The 17,313-nt window shown below is 52.0% G+C and overlaps 1 protein-coding gene across 1 annotated transcript in view; it reads right to left on the bottom strand.

The window, feature by feature from the left end:
- Window positions 1-13,225: 13,225 nt before the first annotated feature.
- The window catches only part of MAN1C1 (mannosidase alpha class 1C member 1), a 182,833-nt gene continuing 178,745 nt past the window's right edge, over window positions 13,226-17,313 (bottom strand). The window contains exon 14 of the transcript XR_009214830.1: window positions 13,226-17,009. The gene's annotated coding sequence lies outside the window, so the exon portion shown is untranslated. The remainder of the gene's footprint in view (window positions 17,010-17,313) is intronic.

Here is a 17,313-nt window from a genome sequence, read left to right as displayed (position 1 = left end):
GGCACCCCCACCCGCCTCCCGTGTCCCCTCCTTCCCGTGCTCCCTCCCGTCCAGTCCCCCTCCGCCCCCCGCCTCCCCCGACTCGTCCCTGCCCATGTCCCCCCTGCTGCCGAGGCTCGGTCCTTCAGTCCCCGCTCCCGCGCTCCCGCCCCGGCCCGCTAGGGCCCGGACCTGACGCGCGGCCGCCTGGGCCTCGGCGTGGCGGGCGCAGACCCGGACGGCGGCGGCGGCGGCGGCGGCCAGCGGAGGAGGGGGGGGGGGGGGGGAGGCGGGGGGGCCGGGGTGGGCCCCGCTTGCCCGGCCGGGCCGGCCCATGGGGCGGCCCCGGACGCGAAGGAGCGGGGCGGGGCCGGGGGCGGGGCGGGGCGGCCTCGGGGGCGGGGCGGGGCGGCCTCAGGGGCGGGGCGGGGGTCGCTGGGTCCCAGCTTCGCTGCCCGGCCAGCGCCTGGGGCGGGGTCAGCTACACCGGAGCGCCAAGAAGGGCTGAGCGCGTCTATGCGGTCGGGTCCGTAGTCCCGGCCACCCCAGCCTCCCCAGGCCGCTTCCTGCCTCTCCGCGCCCCTTCCCGTGCTTCCGTTCCCAAAGCTAAGCCAGGCCTCTGCGGCCCACTTGCCTGGCCCAGCCCAGAGAGCGATTCCAGACTGGGGACTGGGACAAAGAAGGGGCTGGGGCCAGAGGCTGGGGAGAAGCCACACACCCTGTGCTTTCCTGGAAAAGGGGAAGTCGGGGGCCACTGAGGCCTCGTGTCCTTCTCTGCTGGCAGCCGTGCATGACGCCAGAGACTGCTGAGGGGCATCCATCCATCCTTATCCCACCAGTTTCCTAAAGGTTCCTCTGTCATCTAGAGCAAGACAAATTAAAAAGAAAGCCCAGCCCCTGTTCCCCTCATGTGCAGTTGGGGGGCCACCTCCGCAGATGCATGGGTTATGGGGATTGGCCTTGTTCCAGGCACAGCAGGTGCAGCTCTGAACCTGCACTTCCCTGGGCCCAAATTTCCTCATCTCCAACAAGGAGTTAAAAGAGCCCCCCAACCCCCACCCTCGGAGCTCTGGTCTGGTGAGGGGAAGGCGAGGCTCCAGCCCCTCGGCAGCTGGAGCTACCAGAGGCCCTGGCTTTTCTGGAGAACAGCGCGTGGCATGCTTGGAGGAGGGCCTTGGAAATAGAGGTGGAGTTGAGGACATATTTTCATGCCTGTCAATGCCCAGGAGCCTTGGTTCCTTGGGGCTGTCTTCCATTCTTTCAAAGCCCCCAGTTGCCATGGGGTGGCTCTAGATGGCTCTACCTGCATTTTCTCAGGCGAGGGTGGCAGCTGCAGAAGCCTCTAGACAAGAACTCTGAGCCCAGAGGCGAGCAGTGCCTGCCTTTGCAGAGCCCCACCAACCCCCGGGCGCAGGGGCACCTGTCAGGCCTGAGGGATCCAAAGGATGCTGAGCTCTGCCCATGTGCTGGACTTCGGGCGGGGTGATTTACACCTTCTCTCACTCTGTTCCCAAGCCACCTTGTGAGGTAGAGACTGCTTGCCTGGTTTTCAAATGAAGAAGCCTGACCTCTGGCACCCAGATCTACCTGGGTCCAAATCTCCTGCCATCCTGCCTCCCAGACTTCCCAGCGGATGGCCCAGTCGACTGAGTTGGGGGTGGGGTCCTGCCTCCACTGCCCATTCTGTTCTTCTTTGGTAGCCAGCCATCGCGGCGCCAGGTGAGGCCTTCCCAGTGCCCACGCAGGGCGTGGCACATGGTGGCCACTCCTCAGTGTCTGTCGGATGAATGACTCCCAGGGACCTTCCAGAGTTGTGGGCCCGACCCAACCCTTGCCCTGTGCTCTGGCCCCAGTGTCCTTAGAGGGACCCACTGAGGGCCTGACATCTGGCGTTGGCTTCTGAAGGCTTCCAACTATGCCACTTTCAACTCATTATTGCTACTGTTTGGGGACACCCTGCGTATGATAGATGCTACTAGAAAACCAAATTCCGTTCTATTGGAAGCAAAACTAGTAGAGCACAAAGCAGGTTAACAGGGGAAGACTGATGAGGGAAGGCTTCTGGAAAATAAACAAAGGAAGTTTTCTTTCCCAGATAACTTTTATTTATTACACTTGCTTTTTCTTAAAGATACAGATACCCTACTGGTCTCTGCTGCCCAGTGCTGAAGAAATGGGTTTCTGGGGCTTGCGGGACTTGGGGGATGATTCTAGAAGCTTGGGAAGGCACACAGTGGGGGTGGGTTTATGACAATCAGGTCAGATCAGTGTGCCTCTGGGAAAAGGATCAATCTTGGGCCCAGCTCTGGGAGATGTCAGCTCTGGGACTGGCAGTGGAGCAGGGCTGGTTTCCCGCTGGAGGGCGCCCTTCCCAGAAGGGCTTGTCCCAAACCAAGATCCTGGGCAGGGCAAGGCCGTGAGAGATAGGGCCTAGTGGGCGATTCTGGCTGGGGCAGCCCTGCAGGATCTCTTTGGCACCTTGCTGTTGCCTTCCAGTGGGCAAGGGTGACACTTGGGAACTGGCAACCAATGGGAACCACAGCGAGGTGAGTGACACACTGGCCACGTCCATGAGGGTCTCGGAGGTTAGTGGGCACTCGCTCATTCATCCTTCCAATACGTGTTGAAGGGCTACTATGCCGTGTCCTGGCGATTGGGTGTCCATCAGAAAACAAAACAGTCTCTGCTCTTCCAGATGAGTCAATGGCTACTGCAACCCTCCTCTGGAGGGGTAAGGCTCTGAGAGGGGTGGGCACAGAGGAGGGTCCCCCTGACTATCAGGAGGGTTCAGAAGAGGCTTCCTAGAGCAGAGGTCTGGCCAGACCTTGACTTCAGGAGATCACCAGGCATAGCACCCAGGAAGATCATTCCAGAGGGTGGGAACAGCAGAGGTGAAGGCCCAGTGGTGTGAAACTCAATGGAGTATCCGTAGTGTCTCGAGAATATAGTCCAGTGGATTTGAGCAGAGGGACCTGGGGGGAAGTGTGAAGAGGGAGGAGGAGGAGGCAGGAAGGTTGGGCTGGAGCTCTGGCCAGCCTGTGAAAAGCCTGGACTTTACCATTGAGACAATGTGGAGGCATCAGAAGAGAGGGACATTCAGCCACTGCAGCACCCTTCAGACTCCCTACTGGGTCCCAGCTTCTGCCTGGGGGCAGAGGACCTCTGATTTCCACACCCACCTCCCTGCGCAGAGGATGTTGGTGTAAGCACTCCAGGCCACTCCATCCACCCACGAGAAGAGGAGGGAGCCTGACATTTAAGTAGGGGCAGGGTCACTGCCTCGAACCCTGGTGTCTCGCTCTCTCTCTCTCTCTCTCTCACACACACACACACACACACACACACGGTCACTGCCTCGAACCCTGACACACACACACGGTCACTGCCTCGAACCCTGGTGTCTCTCTCTCTCACACACACACACACACACACACACGGTCACTGCCTCGAACCCTGGTATCTCTCTCTCTCTCACACACACATACACACACACAGTCACTGCCTCGAACCCTGGTGTCTCTCACACACACACACACACACACACACACCCCTGCCTGCCACACACACACACACACACACACCACACACACACACACACACACACCCCTGCCGGCCTCCTAGTGGCATCCTCTCTTCTTCCCGTCTCTTTGGGGTAAACTCACCAGGAAAGGCCTTCTTCCTGCAGGGGGCGCTGCTGCCCTCCAGGGAATCAAATCAAATCAGGATTTTCCACTCCAGTTTCGCCAGGGACAGTGAGCCAGGAAGAGGGCCATTTGGCTCTGTTTTTTGTGTTTCTTCTCTTCATCTGGGACCTTAGAGAGGCAGGTGATTTTTCCCAAATCCAACCCTAACATCTTGGCAGCCAATAATAGGACCAGCATTTGAGAACAAAGGATCACTTGGGGGAAACAGGCTTCTGGTGCCACTGCAGGAGTTGCTTAAGAATGCCTGGACCACGTGGGCCTCTCTGCAAACTAAGTACCTGCTGTGTGTGAGGGACTGTTCTCAGCCCTGGGAACACAGTATTATAGAAGATGGGCAAGGCACTTCCTCTGTGGGGGCTGAATATTCTACTCCGAGGAAGGAAATGACAGACACACAAGGTAATTTCAGAGGAAGGTAAGTGTGAAGGAGTGAGACAGGGCACTGTGGCACAGTGCCACAGGCACGCATGAGCAGCATAGCTGGGAGGTGACATGTACGCTGCGCCTGGAATGGGAAGAAGCAGCCAGCTATGAGAAGAATCGAGGAAGGAGCGTCCCAGGCACAGAGAAGAGGGGGGAGCCGGTGCAAAGACCTGGGTGGAAACAAGCTTGGTATGTCCAGGAGACACACAGAAGGCAGAGTGAATTATGGGGAGAGAAAAGCTTGGGGACAGAGGCTAGGGCAGGACTTCGGAATCTTGCAGGCCACAGCAACAAACTTCATTCAATTTGAGACAGGGTCTTGCTCTGTCGCCCAGGCTGCAGTGCAGTGGCATGATCTCAGTTCACTGCAACCTTGAACTCCTGGGCTCAAAGCATCCTTCCACCCCAGCCTATCAAGTAGCTGAGACCACAGGTGTGAGTCACGGCACTTAGCCAAACTTCTTTCTAGATATGATGTGAAACCATTATAAGGTTTTAAGCAGGGTGGTGACAACGTGTGACTTGGTTTTTTGTTGGTTTGTTTGTTTTTGAGATGGAGTCTTGCTGTTGTTGCCCAGGCTGGAGTGCAGTGGCGCGATCTCGGCTCACTGAAACCTCCGCCTCCCAGATTCAAGCAATTCTCCTGCCTCAGCCTCCAGAGTAGCTGGGATTACAGGCGCCGGCCACACAGCCTGGCTACTTTTTGTATTTTTAGTAGAGACGGTGTTTCACCATATTGGCCAAGCTGGTCTCAAACTCCTGACCTCAAGTGATCCGCCTACCTCGGCCTCCCAAAGTGCTGGGATTACAGGAGTGAGCCACTGCACTCAGCTGGTGACTTGTTTTTTAAAAGAACTTTCTGATAGCCCAGATGCAGAAACAACCCAAATTTCCAGCAATGAATGGATAAACAATGCGGTGTATCCATTTGATAAGTATTAGTTGGCAATAATAAACCTTAGAAACTTTAAGCTGGGTGGAAAAAGCCAAACACAAAGACCAGGGCTTGTGTGATTCATTCAGTGAAACGTCCAGAATCCACAGATCCAGAGAGACAGAAACTAGATTAGCAGTTGCCTGGGGCTATAGTGGGAGACGGCGAGGAGGAGGCTGGGGAGTGATTGCTAATGGGTACAAAGTTTCTTCTGGGGTGATAAAATGTTCTAAAATTATTATAATGATGCTTGCACAACTCTGTGAATATACTAAAAAAACATGAATTGTCCATCTTTGAAGTGGGTGGATTTTATGACATGTAAATGATATCCCAGTAAAGCCGCTTGGTTTTGATGTTTGTTTAAAGACCTTTCTGGTTTCTGGGTAGAGAATAGAGTTAGGGGATGGACAGAGGAAGAAGGGAGACAGGAGGCTAATGCAGTCCCCCAGGCATAAGATGGCAGGGATTGGGTAGGCGTGGACAAGATGCATGAGTGTAGCAAACCCACAGACAGGATTTGCGGATAGGTCAGAAGTGGACGGTGAGAGGAAAGACCAGCATCAGCCATGGGTTGAGTGGGTTGAGCTTGGGTAGCTGGTGGCACCATCCTGAGACGAGGTACCCTGGAGGGACCCCGGCTGGGGAGAAGCCTTGGTCCAGTCTGCCAGGTTAAGATGCCTGAGAGCTGGCTGGGCGCGGTGGCTCACGCCTGTAATCCCAGCACTTTGGGATGCTGGGGTGGGCGGATCATGAGGTCAGGAGGTCGAGACCGTCATGGCCAACATGGTGAAACCCCATCTCTACTAAAAATACAAAAAATTAGCTGGGCGTGGTGGCGCACGCCTGTAGTCCCAGCTACTCTGGAAGCTGAGGCAGGAGAATCGCCTGAACCCAGAAGGCTGAGGTTGCAGTGAGCCAAGATCACGCCACTGCACTCCAGCCTGGTGACAGAGGGAGACTCCATATCAAAAAAAAAAAAAAAAAGATGCATTGAGAGCCACCCTCACGGAGGTGTCAAGGAGGCAATTGTGTGTGTATGACTATGGGGCTATGAACTGTAGGGAAGGGGGGCATGGATTATAAATCATGCCAGTCTAAAAATGGCACTTAAAGCCACAAGATTCAGTGAGATCACTGAAGAGAGAGAAGAAGACTTTGGCCTATGTGGCCGCAGATGCCGCCGTGTCTTGGAATGTTGAGTGGCTTTGGCTGGATTTACAGGCATGGGGCTGTGGCTGTGATTAGCCAGAAAACAGATTAATGTTAGAGGTCATGACAGGCTTGGCTTGGCTCTCGTACTGTCCAGGCTGGGAGAGAGATTTGTTTCCCGGGGTCAGTAAATGCCCCCGGGACTTTGACAGACGGACAGATTTATTCTCAGCATCATCAGTGCAGAGGCCCTGGTTACCCAGCCTGGCTGCCCACTGGTCACCTGGGGCCTTTGAAGGAGACCAATGCTTGGGGCCAACCCCCAGTTGGTTGGGGAAAGAGGGACATTTTTTACCAGCTCTCCAGTGATTTTGATGCACAGCCGAGATGGAGAAAATATAAAGATGGCCAAGTTCCACACACAAGCCACAAAAAAGAGTTTGATATTTGGGGCCTTTCCAATGGTGAGTGTCAGGCACAGGCAGATGGTGCCAGATGATCTGCCCTGAATTCCGCTCCACTTGTCTTGTGTGTTTTGAACCGGGTCCAGGGCCAAGGAGGGAACAGTGCTGGGGGTCAGCCACCCTGGTCTGCTCAGGACTGACACCGATGCAGCACCGAGGATGTGGGATACTCAGTCCTACAAGCAGGAAAGCCCTAACCGGGATGAGCTAGTCACCCGAACAAGGGAGGGGCACACCTCAGCTTGCATCTGAGAGGCCTTATTTCATCATCTCTGATCTTGGTTGTGCACTTGAGAGGTTTTTTTTTTTACCACACAAGAGGGCTTCATAATGACCAGACAAAAAAGTGTGAGTGTCCTTGTTAGATAGGAGCTAAGCAGTTATAAGTTGTATTGTATAAATTAAGACAAAAAATGCAGAGGATTTTTTTTTTTGAGACAAGGTCTCACTGTCACTCAGGCTGGAGTACAGTGGTGCAACTTCAGTTCACTGCAATCTCTGCCTCCCAGGCTCAAGCGATCCTCTTAGCTCTGCCTCCTGGGCTCAAGAGAGCCTCCCACCTCAGCCTCCGGAGTAGTTGGGATTACAGGTGCCTGCCACCACACCCGGCTAAGTTTTGTATGTTTAGTAGAGATGGGGTTTCGCCATGTTGGCCAGGCTGGTCTCTAACTCCTGACCTCAGGTGATCTGCCCACCTTGGCCTCCCAAAGTGCTGGGATTATGGTTGTGAGCCACTATTGCCAGCCTGTTTTATTTTATTTGAGACGGGGTCTCACTCTGTTGCCCAGGCTGGAGTGCTATGGCATGATCATAGCTCACTGCAGCCTTGAACTCCTGGCCTCAAGCCAACCTCCCGCCTTGACCTCCCAAAGTGCTGGGATTACAGGTATGAGCCACTGTACCCAGCCTCAGTGGAATGTTTATAATCCAAAAAACCATGAAAAGAATGAAATGTCTGTGCCTGAAATTAGGTGATGGTGAAAGAGGTCCATATAGGGTTTGCTCTGGGGATGGCAGGTATTGACTAGAAGCAGCACATGTAAGCCTTCTGGGTGCTGGAATAGTCTTGATCTTGACTGGGGAGGTGGTCATATGAGAGTGCATATAGGTCAACATTCCTTGAGCTGGTCATTTTTAAGAATAGTGTGTTTTAGGCTGGGTGCAGTGGCTCATGCCTGTAATCCCGACACTTTGGGAGGCTGAGGCGGGTGGATCACCTGAGGTCAAGAGTTCAAGAACAACCTGGCTAACATGGTGAAACCCCGTTTCTACCAAAAATACAAAAATTAGCCGGGTGTGGTCCTGTAGTCCCAGCTACTCGGGAGGCCGAAGCATGAGAATCACTTAAACCTGGGAGGCGGAATTTGCAGTGAGCTGAGATTGTGCCATTGCATGCCAGCCTGGGCGACAGAGTGACACCTAAAAAAAAAAAAAAAAAAGAATAGTGTATTTTACACATTACTATATCTACATTATATCTCAATCAAATTTTTTTTTTTTTTTTTTAAGTTTCACTTAAAAACTCAAGGAGAAGGCCAGGCGCGGTGGCTCACGCTTGTAATCCCAGCACTTTGGGAGGCCGAGGCGGGCGGATCACGAGGTCAGGAGATGGAGACCACGGTGAAACCCCGTCTCTACTAAAAATACAAAAAATTAGCCAGGCGTGGTGGCGGGCACCTGTAGTCCCAGCTACTCGGAGAGGCTGAGGCAGGAGAAAGGCGTGAACCCGGGAGGCGGAGCTTGCAGTGAGCCGAGATTGCGCCCTAAACTCCAGCCTGGGTGACACAGCGAGACTCCGTCTCAAAAACAAAACAAAACAAAACAAAACAAAACAAAACAAAAAACTCTGGAGCCCTGGAAAATTACAGCAGGATGAAGGCGGACATGCCGACTGGGCTGGAGGAAAGGAGTGATTTCTCAGGAGACAGGTGGGACATGTGGACACAGATGAAAGGGAAGAGGAGGCAGATAGTTCCTGACTGCTCCAAAGATAGGCTAAGGGGATCGGGAGATATTAGGGATCCAAATGGCTTCATGACCCCTGGGAGGACCTTGAGAGCTATAGTTGGTGGCACCAGTCAAGGCTGTGGGGTGGTCCCTTGGTGATCAGGTGAGCTGTGGACAGGGAAGGTGTCCAGGCCACATGGTGATCATAGGTGGGGAACCATGTGGAGTCAGGACCCTTCAGGAAGCACACGGAGAATGACACAGCAGAAGGGGACCCAGCCAGGCAGACTTAGGTAGAACCGAAGTCTAAGGTGCGGAGCACTCGATGTCCTGCTTGGAATTACCCATGGAGGAGGGGTGAAGGTAGACAAGTTATGTTTCAGCAATATGTGCTTCTGAGAGACCCAGAACTCCCTGACTTTATACCTGCCACAAATCCTGAAGGTTTCAAAGAAGAATGAAAAGAAGGCCCCAGGCCCCACAAACAGCCTCCGTTGTGCATGTGTGAGAGAAAGGGTCGGGCCATCTTGGGAAGCAGCTTCCACTTTTTAAAAGCGCAGCTGGGCCCGCTTGAAAGGAGTGGTAGAAACAGAGGGGGCAGCAGCCTGGAGGCTTGATCCGCAGCTACAGGATAGAAGGGTCAGAGGAAAGGTTTCTGGTGCCCTGGAAGTCTCCCAGGCTCCTCAAAACCCAGGGAGTACAAAAGCAGAGGAGAGGCCAGGCACATGGGGCAGAGGGCACTCGGGCCTCGCAGCACTCCTGGGGCACAGGCTTCAGAAGCTTCCGCTTAGGAATCTGAGAATGGTTTTCCACCGAGACAGATGTAAGAGGAAAAAGAATTCCTAGGTCTCTGCACTCAGAAGTCGGAAGAAACTTTCAGAAATGTAAAGTGGGTCATCTCATGTGCTGCTTTAAAGTCTTCCTAGCTTCTTGCTGCTCTCAGATTAAAATTAAACTCTGTCTTAGTCCATTTAATGTGCCTATAACAGAAAACCACAGACTGGATAATTTATAAAGAAAAGGAATGTGTTTCTAGAGGCTGGGAAATCCAAGGTTGGGGGCCTGCATCTGGTAAGGGCCTTCGTGCTACGTCCACTTGTGGCCAAAGGCAGAAGGGCAGAGAGTGCCAGAGAGCGAGCAAGCAAGCAAGCAAGCGAGGGCTGAATCGGCTTTCAGAACAACCCACATTAATGCATTCACAAGGGCAGAGCCCTCATGGTCTAATTACCTCTTAACAAGCCACGTTCCACTTCTTAATACCATCCAAAGGCAATTGCATTTCGACATGAGTTTTGGAGGGGACATTCGAACCATAGCAAGTACTTACCTGCCCACCAGGCACTGAGGGATGGAACCCCTTCTGCCGACTTCCTTTGACCCCCAGACCCTCCCACTTGCTCACTGCCTTTCTGTGCCTCAGATACAACAACACTTCCTGCCTCTGAGCCTTTGCATTCACTGTTCCCTCTGCCTGGAATGCTCTTCGCACAGACTATCACAAATGTCAGCTCCCCAGGGGCTATCCCTGACTTCTCCGTCTCCAGTGATCTCCATGTGAACTCAATTCCTGGAGAAGGTGGTCCATGCAGGTCCTAAGACCTGGGAAAGCCACACTTGAAATTTTGTAACTTGTGCAAGACGATGGAATTATCCCTAAAGGTCTCTCTGAGAAGTGGCCCAGGGGGTATGGCGGAGGCCCACATCTCCTTTCCCTGCTCTGTTTACACTCTGTCCTTGCTCCGGTCCCTGGATGGCGAGGACATCGTGGGTCTGGATTATCTGGGTTCTGGGAGCATGATTTTGCTAGGATAACTGCCAGAGGAAAATGAGTGTGCTGGTATTTTCTTTTCTTTTTTTTTTTTTGAGATGGAGTCTCGCTCTGTCGCCCAGGCTGGAGTGCAGTGGCGCAATCTCGGCTCACTGCAAGCTCCGCCTCCCGGGTTCACGCCATTCTCCTGCCTCAGCCTCTCCGAGTTGCTGGGACTACAGGCGCCCGCCACCACGCCCGGCTAATTTTTTTGTATTTTTAGTAGAGACGGGGTTTCACCGTGGTCTCGATCTCCTGACCTCGTGATCCACCCGCCTCGGCCTCCCAAAGTGCTGGGATTACAAGCGTGAGCCACCGCGCCCGGCCGTGTGCTGGTATTTTCTAACCTCGGGCAGCTGCTGGGAGTCTCATCTCTACCGAGTCAGACTTTGGAAGAGCAGATGCTCCAGAAATTTGGGCTAGGGTTAATTCAACAGTGGAGGAGGTGAAAGTACCACACCAGCAACATAGGAGATGACCCAGGAGGTGGCTAGGGCTGCAGGGCCTGACCCTGGAGGGGTCCTGACATCTAAGGAACCCTCCTGGTCAAGATTGCGCAGAATAAAAATTGAGGATGGAAGAATTTGGATGTTTCTTTGGATTTCAGTTTTCATAGAGAAGATTTCATTGTGAAGTTGACATTTTTTTTAGTGGAAGATTACATGATTGGAGGATGTTCCTGTTGGTCAAAGGTGGGACAGTCTTCTTTTTCTACCTGGTTCATTGCAGAATTATCTGCTGACCCACCAGGGGATAGAGAGGCTGGAGTAAGGGGGGTAACAGGTTCAGGGAGGGGTTTGCTGTGGGGAACAGGGGACTTGGGAGATGACCCACCACTGCAGCGGCATCAGAATCACCTGGAGGGCTTGCCAAAGACACAGACTGCTGGGCTGCCCCAGAGCTGCTGATTCAGCTCCTTGGGGCCTGAGAATCTGCATTCCCAACCAGCTCCCAGGTGCTGCCGGGGCTGGCTGCAGGCTCCACACTCTGAGAACCGCTGATGGAATTATTGCCTGGTTCTGAATCATTCTGGGGTGAAAGCAGAGCTTCCCACCCCAGGGCTCCAGGGAACTCCCAGGGGAGTAGCGAGTGCCCAGCTGGTGAGGGCCCTCCAGAGAGTCAGGGCAGGACCGTCTGGATGTGCAGCCGGTGCCCCCGAGAGATAGCCACCCCCAACCCCTGATGACTGCAAGGTTGGCCAGGAAATCCAAAGGCTTAGAGAGGAAAGTCAAGGTATGAGTGTGTGTGTGTGTGTGTGTGTGTGTGTATGTGCGAATATGTGTGTGTGAATGTGCTTGTATGTGTGAACGTGTGTATGACTGTGCATGTGTATGTGTGAATGTGTGTGAACATATGTATGTGAATGTATGTTTGTATGAACGTGAATATATATGTAGGTGTGAATGTATAAAAGTGCATGTGTGTGAATGTGTTTATGTGACTTGTGTGTATGAAAGTGCATGTATGTGTACGTAGGTGTGAATATGTGTATGAATGTGCATGTTTATGTGAACGTGTGTGAGTGAATGTGTACGTGTTTGAACTCTTGTGAATGTGTGTGTATATGTGAATATGTAAATGAATATGCATGTGAGTGTATGTTAACGTGTGTGGGTATGTGTGTGAATGTGTTTGAACGTGTATGTGTGAATGTGTGAATGTGTGTTTATATGAATCTGCATGTATAAGTGTAAATGTGTTTATATGAATGCACGTGTGTGTTACTGTGTTTAAGTGAACGTGAGTGTGTGGGTATGTGTGAATACGTGTATGAATGTGCATGTGTTTATGTGAATGTGTGTGCATGTGTTTATGTGAATGTGTGTGCATGTGTTTATGCGAACGTGTGTATGAATGCATGTTTGTGTGCATGTTTATGTGAACGTGTATACGTGTACGAATGTGCATGTTTGTGCAAGTGTGTTTATGTGAACGTGTATGAATGTGCGTGTGTGTGCATGTAACTGAACGTTTGTGTGGGGTATGCATGTTTGCATGAATGTGCATATGTGTGTAAGTGAACGTGTGTGGTTATGCATGTTTGTATGAATGTGTGGTTTGTATGAATGTGTGAGCGTGTGAGTGTGGGTATGTGTGTGATCGCTTTTCCTCTACACTGCCTCTCAGTCCCTAGACTGGGGACTTCTCCACCTGATAAATGGGCTTGGCCCATTTCCACACGCTCTATAGGATGGTGTAGGACTTGTGATTGGAAAACTGGGCAATTCCTGACAATCTCATTGCAATCACCAGTGGAAAGCGGGTCACTGCACTGAGAAAAGGCCACGTGACCAGCCATCTTGTACCCCATCTTTCTGGGACCTTCATGTTAATGGAAAGAATTCTCCTCCCTTCCTGCCTTGCTTTCTGGAATCTACAGTCAGTCCATGGACCAGACCAGGATGGCCCACAGAACCCCTGCAGTGAAACTGCTCATCGTTTTTCCCACCTGCTTCCTTGGGTCCACTCTCAGCCAGCTGCAGCTGGGAGGGAGGCCAAGTGCATGGTTAATCCCCAAGTCTTCAGCACAGACCTTTACTTTCGTCGATAACATGCTGAGGACACAAAGGTGAGAAGACAAGGGTCCTGTGACCGGAGAGCAGTCAGTCTATGGAGGAAAGGCTCATGCATATCTGGGTCTGCCCTAGGTGTGTAGGAGCCCAGGTCAAAAGAGTTTTTATACCTATGTCAAAGGAGGGGCAGGGAGGAGTCAGGGAAGGCTTCCTGGAGGAGGTGACATTGAGGGCAGCTAGGAGGAATGAAGAGTTTAGTAGGCATACCTTGGTGGTGGAGCCCAGGCAGGAAGCAGCATGTGAAGAGACATGGAGGTGTATGAGAACATGGGGAGTTTCCAGCTTGATTTCTAAAGGAAAGAATCTCTGGGATATTTGCATGTTTTTCTAGGCTGAGTTTTACCATTCCCCAGAGCACTGAAGCCTTCTGGGAAAAACACCTTAGTTATCATTGTTTTCACTGAGACCAGGGGGCCACATAATTTATTGTCCAAGTTGGGGCACTTTTAAGAGCAAAGGGGGTACTATTATTATGTTGGAACAACAGGTTAAAATCTGTCATAAGCAAATGTCATGAGTAGGATGGTCACTCTAGCCTTGGGGGGTCATACACAAGGGTGGGGTGGAGGAAGGGTATGGGGAACAGTAGGGAGTACAGAGTGGGCCTCTGTGGAGGCTGCCCAGAGGCTGGGAACAGCTGTGTGACCTGAGCGAGCCTGTTAGGGCCTCAGTTCCCTCCTCTATAAATGGGGATGCCATCTTTTCCTGCCCACCTCCAAAGTTTTGTAGACAGGATTTATCAGGTACTCCATGAAGAGGAAAAACTCACTGGACCTCAGACATTCCTGGGCAAGCTCTTGGCATCTTCCTCAGCCCTGGGCCCCTGCCCGAGCATCCCCCACCACCAGACGGGTCCCTGGAAGACCTTGGACAGTCAACAAATCTTCATCCCAGTTTCCCAATTTCTGTAGATTCAGAGCTAGCTAATGGCAAAATGCTTGCTCAACGGGAAAAGCAGAAAACGTTCAGATTTATTGCTTTGAGATTTTGGTCTGTCTCCTGGGCCTGGTTGATGCAGTTTCCTCCAAGTTTCAGAGCATTTTGTTTAAAAAGAAGAATTTTTGACAGCAGGGTTTTGCCTCACATTTACACAAGGTTTTATAGTTTACAAAGAGGTTCACGTCATAACAATCACTGCTAGGATGCACTGAGTTCTTACAAGGGGGGGGGGGGGGGGAGGCTCGATTAAGCCTTGAAACCACTTTCCTTTTCCACGGATGGAGAAGCAGAGGCTCAGAGGAGCTTAACTAAGGGGCTTGCCCAAGGCCACATAGTCCTGGAAAAGGGCAGGGCAGAGCTGAACACAGGTCCACCAGTTTCAAAGGTTGTGCTTGTATGAAACTGACATGGGTTGTCCTCTCCTCTCGCGACCCTCTGCCTCTCTTGCCTTCAGGCTACCCACTGCATGCCCTGCTGCAGACAGTGAGTAAGAAAAGGCAAAACCAAACCCAGAGGCTTGTGCAGAAAACAGAGGCTGGAATGAGTATAAAAATAACCAGGTACGTTCAAGGGAATCCTTGAGTCCCTAAACAATATATTTTCTGCTAAGATGATTTATGTAGTGGTGCAGGTGATGGAGGGTCTTCACGGCATCAGCAGAGTAGTTGCTTTCTAATTCTGCACTGTCCAAAACAGCAGCCAGCAGCAATGCATAGCTCTTTAAATTTCATTAAAATGAAATGAAATTGGCCGGGCGCGCTGGCTCATGCCTGTAGTCCCAGCACTTTGGGAGGCTGAGATGGGTAAATCACAAGGTCAGGAGTTCAAGACCAGCCTGGCCAAGATGCTGAAACCCTGTCTCTACTAAAAATACAAAAATTAGCCTGGTGTGGTGGCATGCACCTGTAATCCCAGCTACTTGGGAGGCTGAGGCAGGAGAATTGCTTGAACCTGGGCACCAGAGGTTGCAGTGAGCCGAGATCAAGCCACTGCACTCCAGCCTGGGTGACAGAGCAAGACTTCGTCTCAAAAAAAAAAAAAAAAAAATTAACTGGTTGTGCTGGCGCACGCCTAGAGTCCCAGCTACTTGGGAGGCTGAGGCAGAAGAATTGCTTGAACCCAGGAGGCAGAGGTTGCAGTGAGATTGCACCACTGCACTCCAGCCTGGTGACAGAGTGAGACTCTGGTCAATTTAAAAGAAAAAAAAAAAGGAAATAAAATTAAAAGTTTAGTTCCTCCATTGCACTTGTCACATTTTAAGTATTCCAGATCCACATGGGGTGACCCTATTGGACGCCACTGTTTTAAGCCACCAGCAGCCTGCTCCTGTCTTATCCTGCTGTCCTGAAGAATGGAGAGCTGTTGACATAGGTGGCAGGTACACCTGTTTTAAGGTAGGTCGCTTTGCAGTCAAGGTATCTATAGATGCCATCCCAACACCTGAGCCCCTCTACTCCACTCTGGAGCAGTTACAGCTCCAGGGATGCAAATAAAAGGCAGAAACCAAGGCAGTGGCCACCAACTGGGGTCTTGCTACTCAAAGTGTGGTCCAAGGACCGGCAGCATCAGTATCTCCTGGGAGCTTGTTAGAGAAAAGCAGAATCGCCGGGCGCGGTGGCTCACGCTTGTGATCCCAGCACTTTGGGAGGCCGAGGCGGACGGATCACGAGGTCAGGAGATCGAGACCACGGTGAAACCCCGTCTCTACTAAAAATACAAAAAATTAGCCGGGCGTGGTGGCGGGCGCCTGTAGTCCCAGCTACTCGGAGAGGCTGAGGCAGGAGAATGGCGTGAACCCGGGAGGTGGAGCTTGCAGTGAGCCGAGATTGCGCCACTGCACTCCAGCCTGGGCGACACAGCGAGACTCCGTCTCCAAAAATAAAAATAAAAAAAGAGAAAAGCAGAATCTAGCTGGGCACCGTGGCTCATGCCTGCCATCTAGCACTTTGGAAGGCTGAGGCAGAAGGATAGCTTGAGCCCAGGATTCTGAGACCAACTTGAGAAACAAAGAGAGAAAAAAAAATTAGCTGGATGTGGTGGCACACACCTGTAGTTTCAGCTCTTCAGGAGGCTAGGTGGAAGGACTCCTTGAGCCCTGGAGATTGAGGCTGCAGTGGGCTATGACGGCCCCACTGCACTCCAGCCTGGGTGACAGAATAAGACCCTGTGTCAGGAAAAAAAAAAAAAAAGGCAGAATCTCAGGCTCCATGCCAGAGCCGCTGAACATGAACCTGGATTTTAACAAGCTCCCAGGTGATTCCTGTGCACGTTCGAGAAGCTCTGACTTAAGAGACAGGCTGAGCAGGAACAAAACAGTGCTCCAAATATAGGAAACCAAACTGATACTTTCAGATACAAAAAATAGAATCAGCCCCCCTCCTCCAGTAGGGTGTAATTAAGCATTAGTCACAGAGGGCCGAGCATCTTTGTGCCACATGACCAATGACCACACTTCCAAGGACAGGCCCCCCAGGGGAAACGCTGGGGGAAGCTAGCCCATTCATCTCTAGCACTTTCTCAAACCACAGTGGGGTCACCTCCTCAAAGCAGAGGGAACGGAACTGAGAATCCATCTTGGATGCTGCCTTTAAATCAGATTTTCCATTTCTGCTTTTCTTCCCAATGCATTTGGCTGATCTGACCAAACAGCCAGTCATTTAAAGGGGGGCACCTAGAAAAGGGCTGTGCCCCGCTCATCCCCCTTCCCGAGGCCGTGAGGCTCTGCAGACCTCAGTGCCAGGAGCTGGGTGTTGATGAGGCTTTCTGGGAAGGAGCCGACATCACGCCCTTCTATGAGGGAAGCAGGTGCAAATGGTGCTTCCATCCTCAGCGAGGGCGCAGATGAGGCTTAAAACGAGCTTGGCAGCCACGCGCTGACCCCCAGCTGGGGAAGGAGAGGGCTGCTTCAGGGAGAGGTCTGGGTGTTCAGATTCTGTGGCTTGCAAAGCTGTCTCCTACCTTCAGTAAGGATGAGTCATCCCTTAATTCCTCTCTCCTCTCGGCCTATCTTGAGTCGTACTTATTTTTATCCGTGGAATGGAGTTAAGTTGCCAAAAGGATGATATTTCTCCACCTGCAAGGGCCCTCCTGGAGGATACATTTTAAAATATTCATTTTTACAATTTCCTCCCAGCAATACAGCAGAGGACAGGAGGGGAGAGGTAGACAGTCGTACGGGCCTGGCGGGGGAGCCTGGGGCTTGGGGAACTGCAAAGTGGCTTTGAGACAGAGAGACATTCTAGAAGTTATTCTGAGGACATAATTGGACAAAAGTGAAAAGGAGGATAGTTAAGTATGCTCTTCATAACTCTCTGTATAATACTGAAGAAATCAAAGCAAACTGTAAACAGTCCTGCTGTTTTCGCCTGTGCAGCCTGCAGATCCCTTATTT

This window comes from Hylobates moloch, unplaced genomic scaffold (assembly GCF_009828535.3).
Source record: "Hylobates moloch isolate HMO894 unplaced genomic scaffold, HMol_V3 SCAFFOLD_9, whole genome shotgun sequence".
Classification (NCBI taxonomy): domain Eukaryota; kingdom Metazoa; phylum Chordata; class Mammalia; order Primates; family Hylobatidae; genus Hylobates; species Hylobates moloch.
The sequence above is the reverse complement of the archived record's forward strand: the minus strand, read 5'-3'. Positions and strand labels throughout refer to the sequence as shown.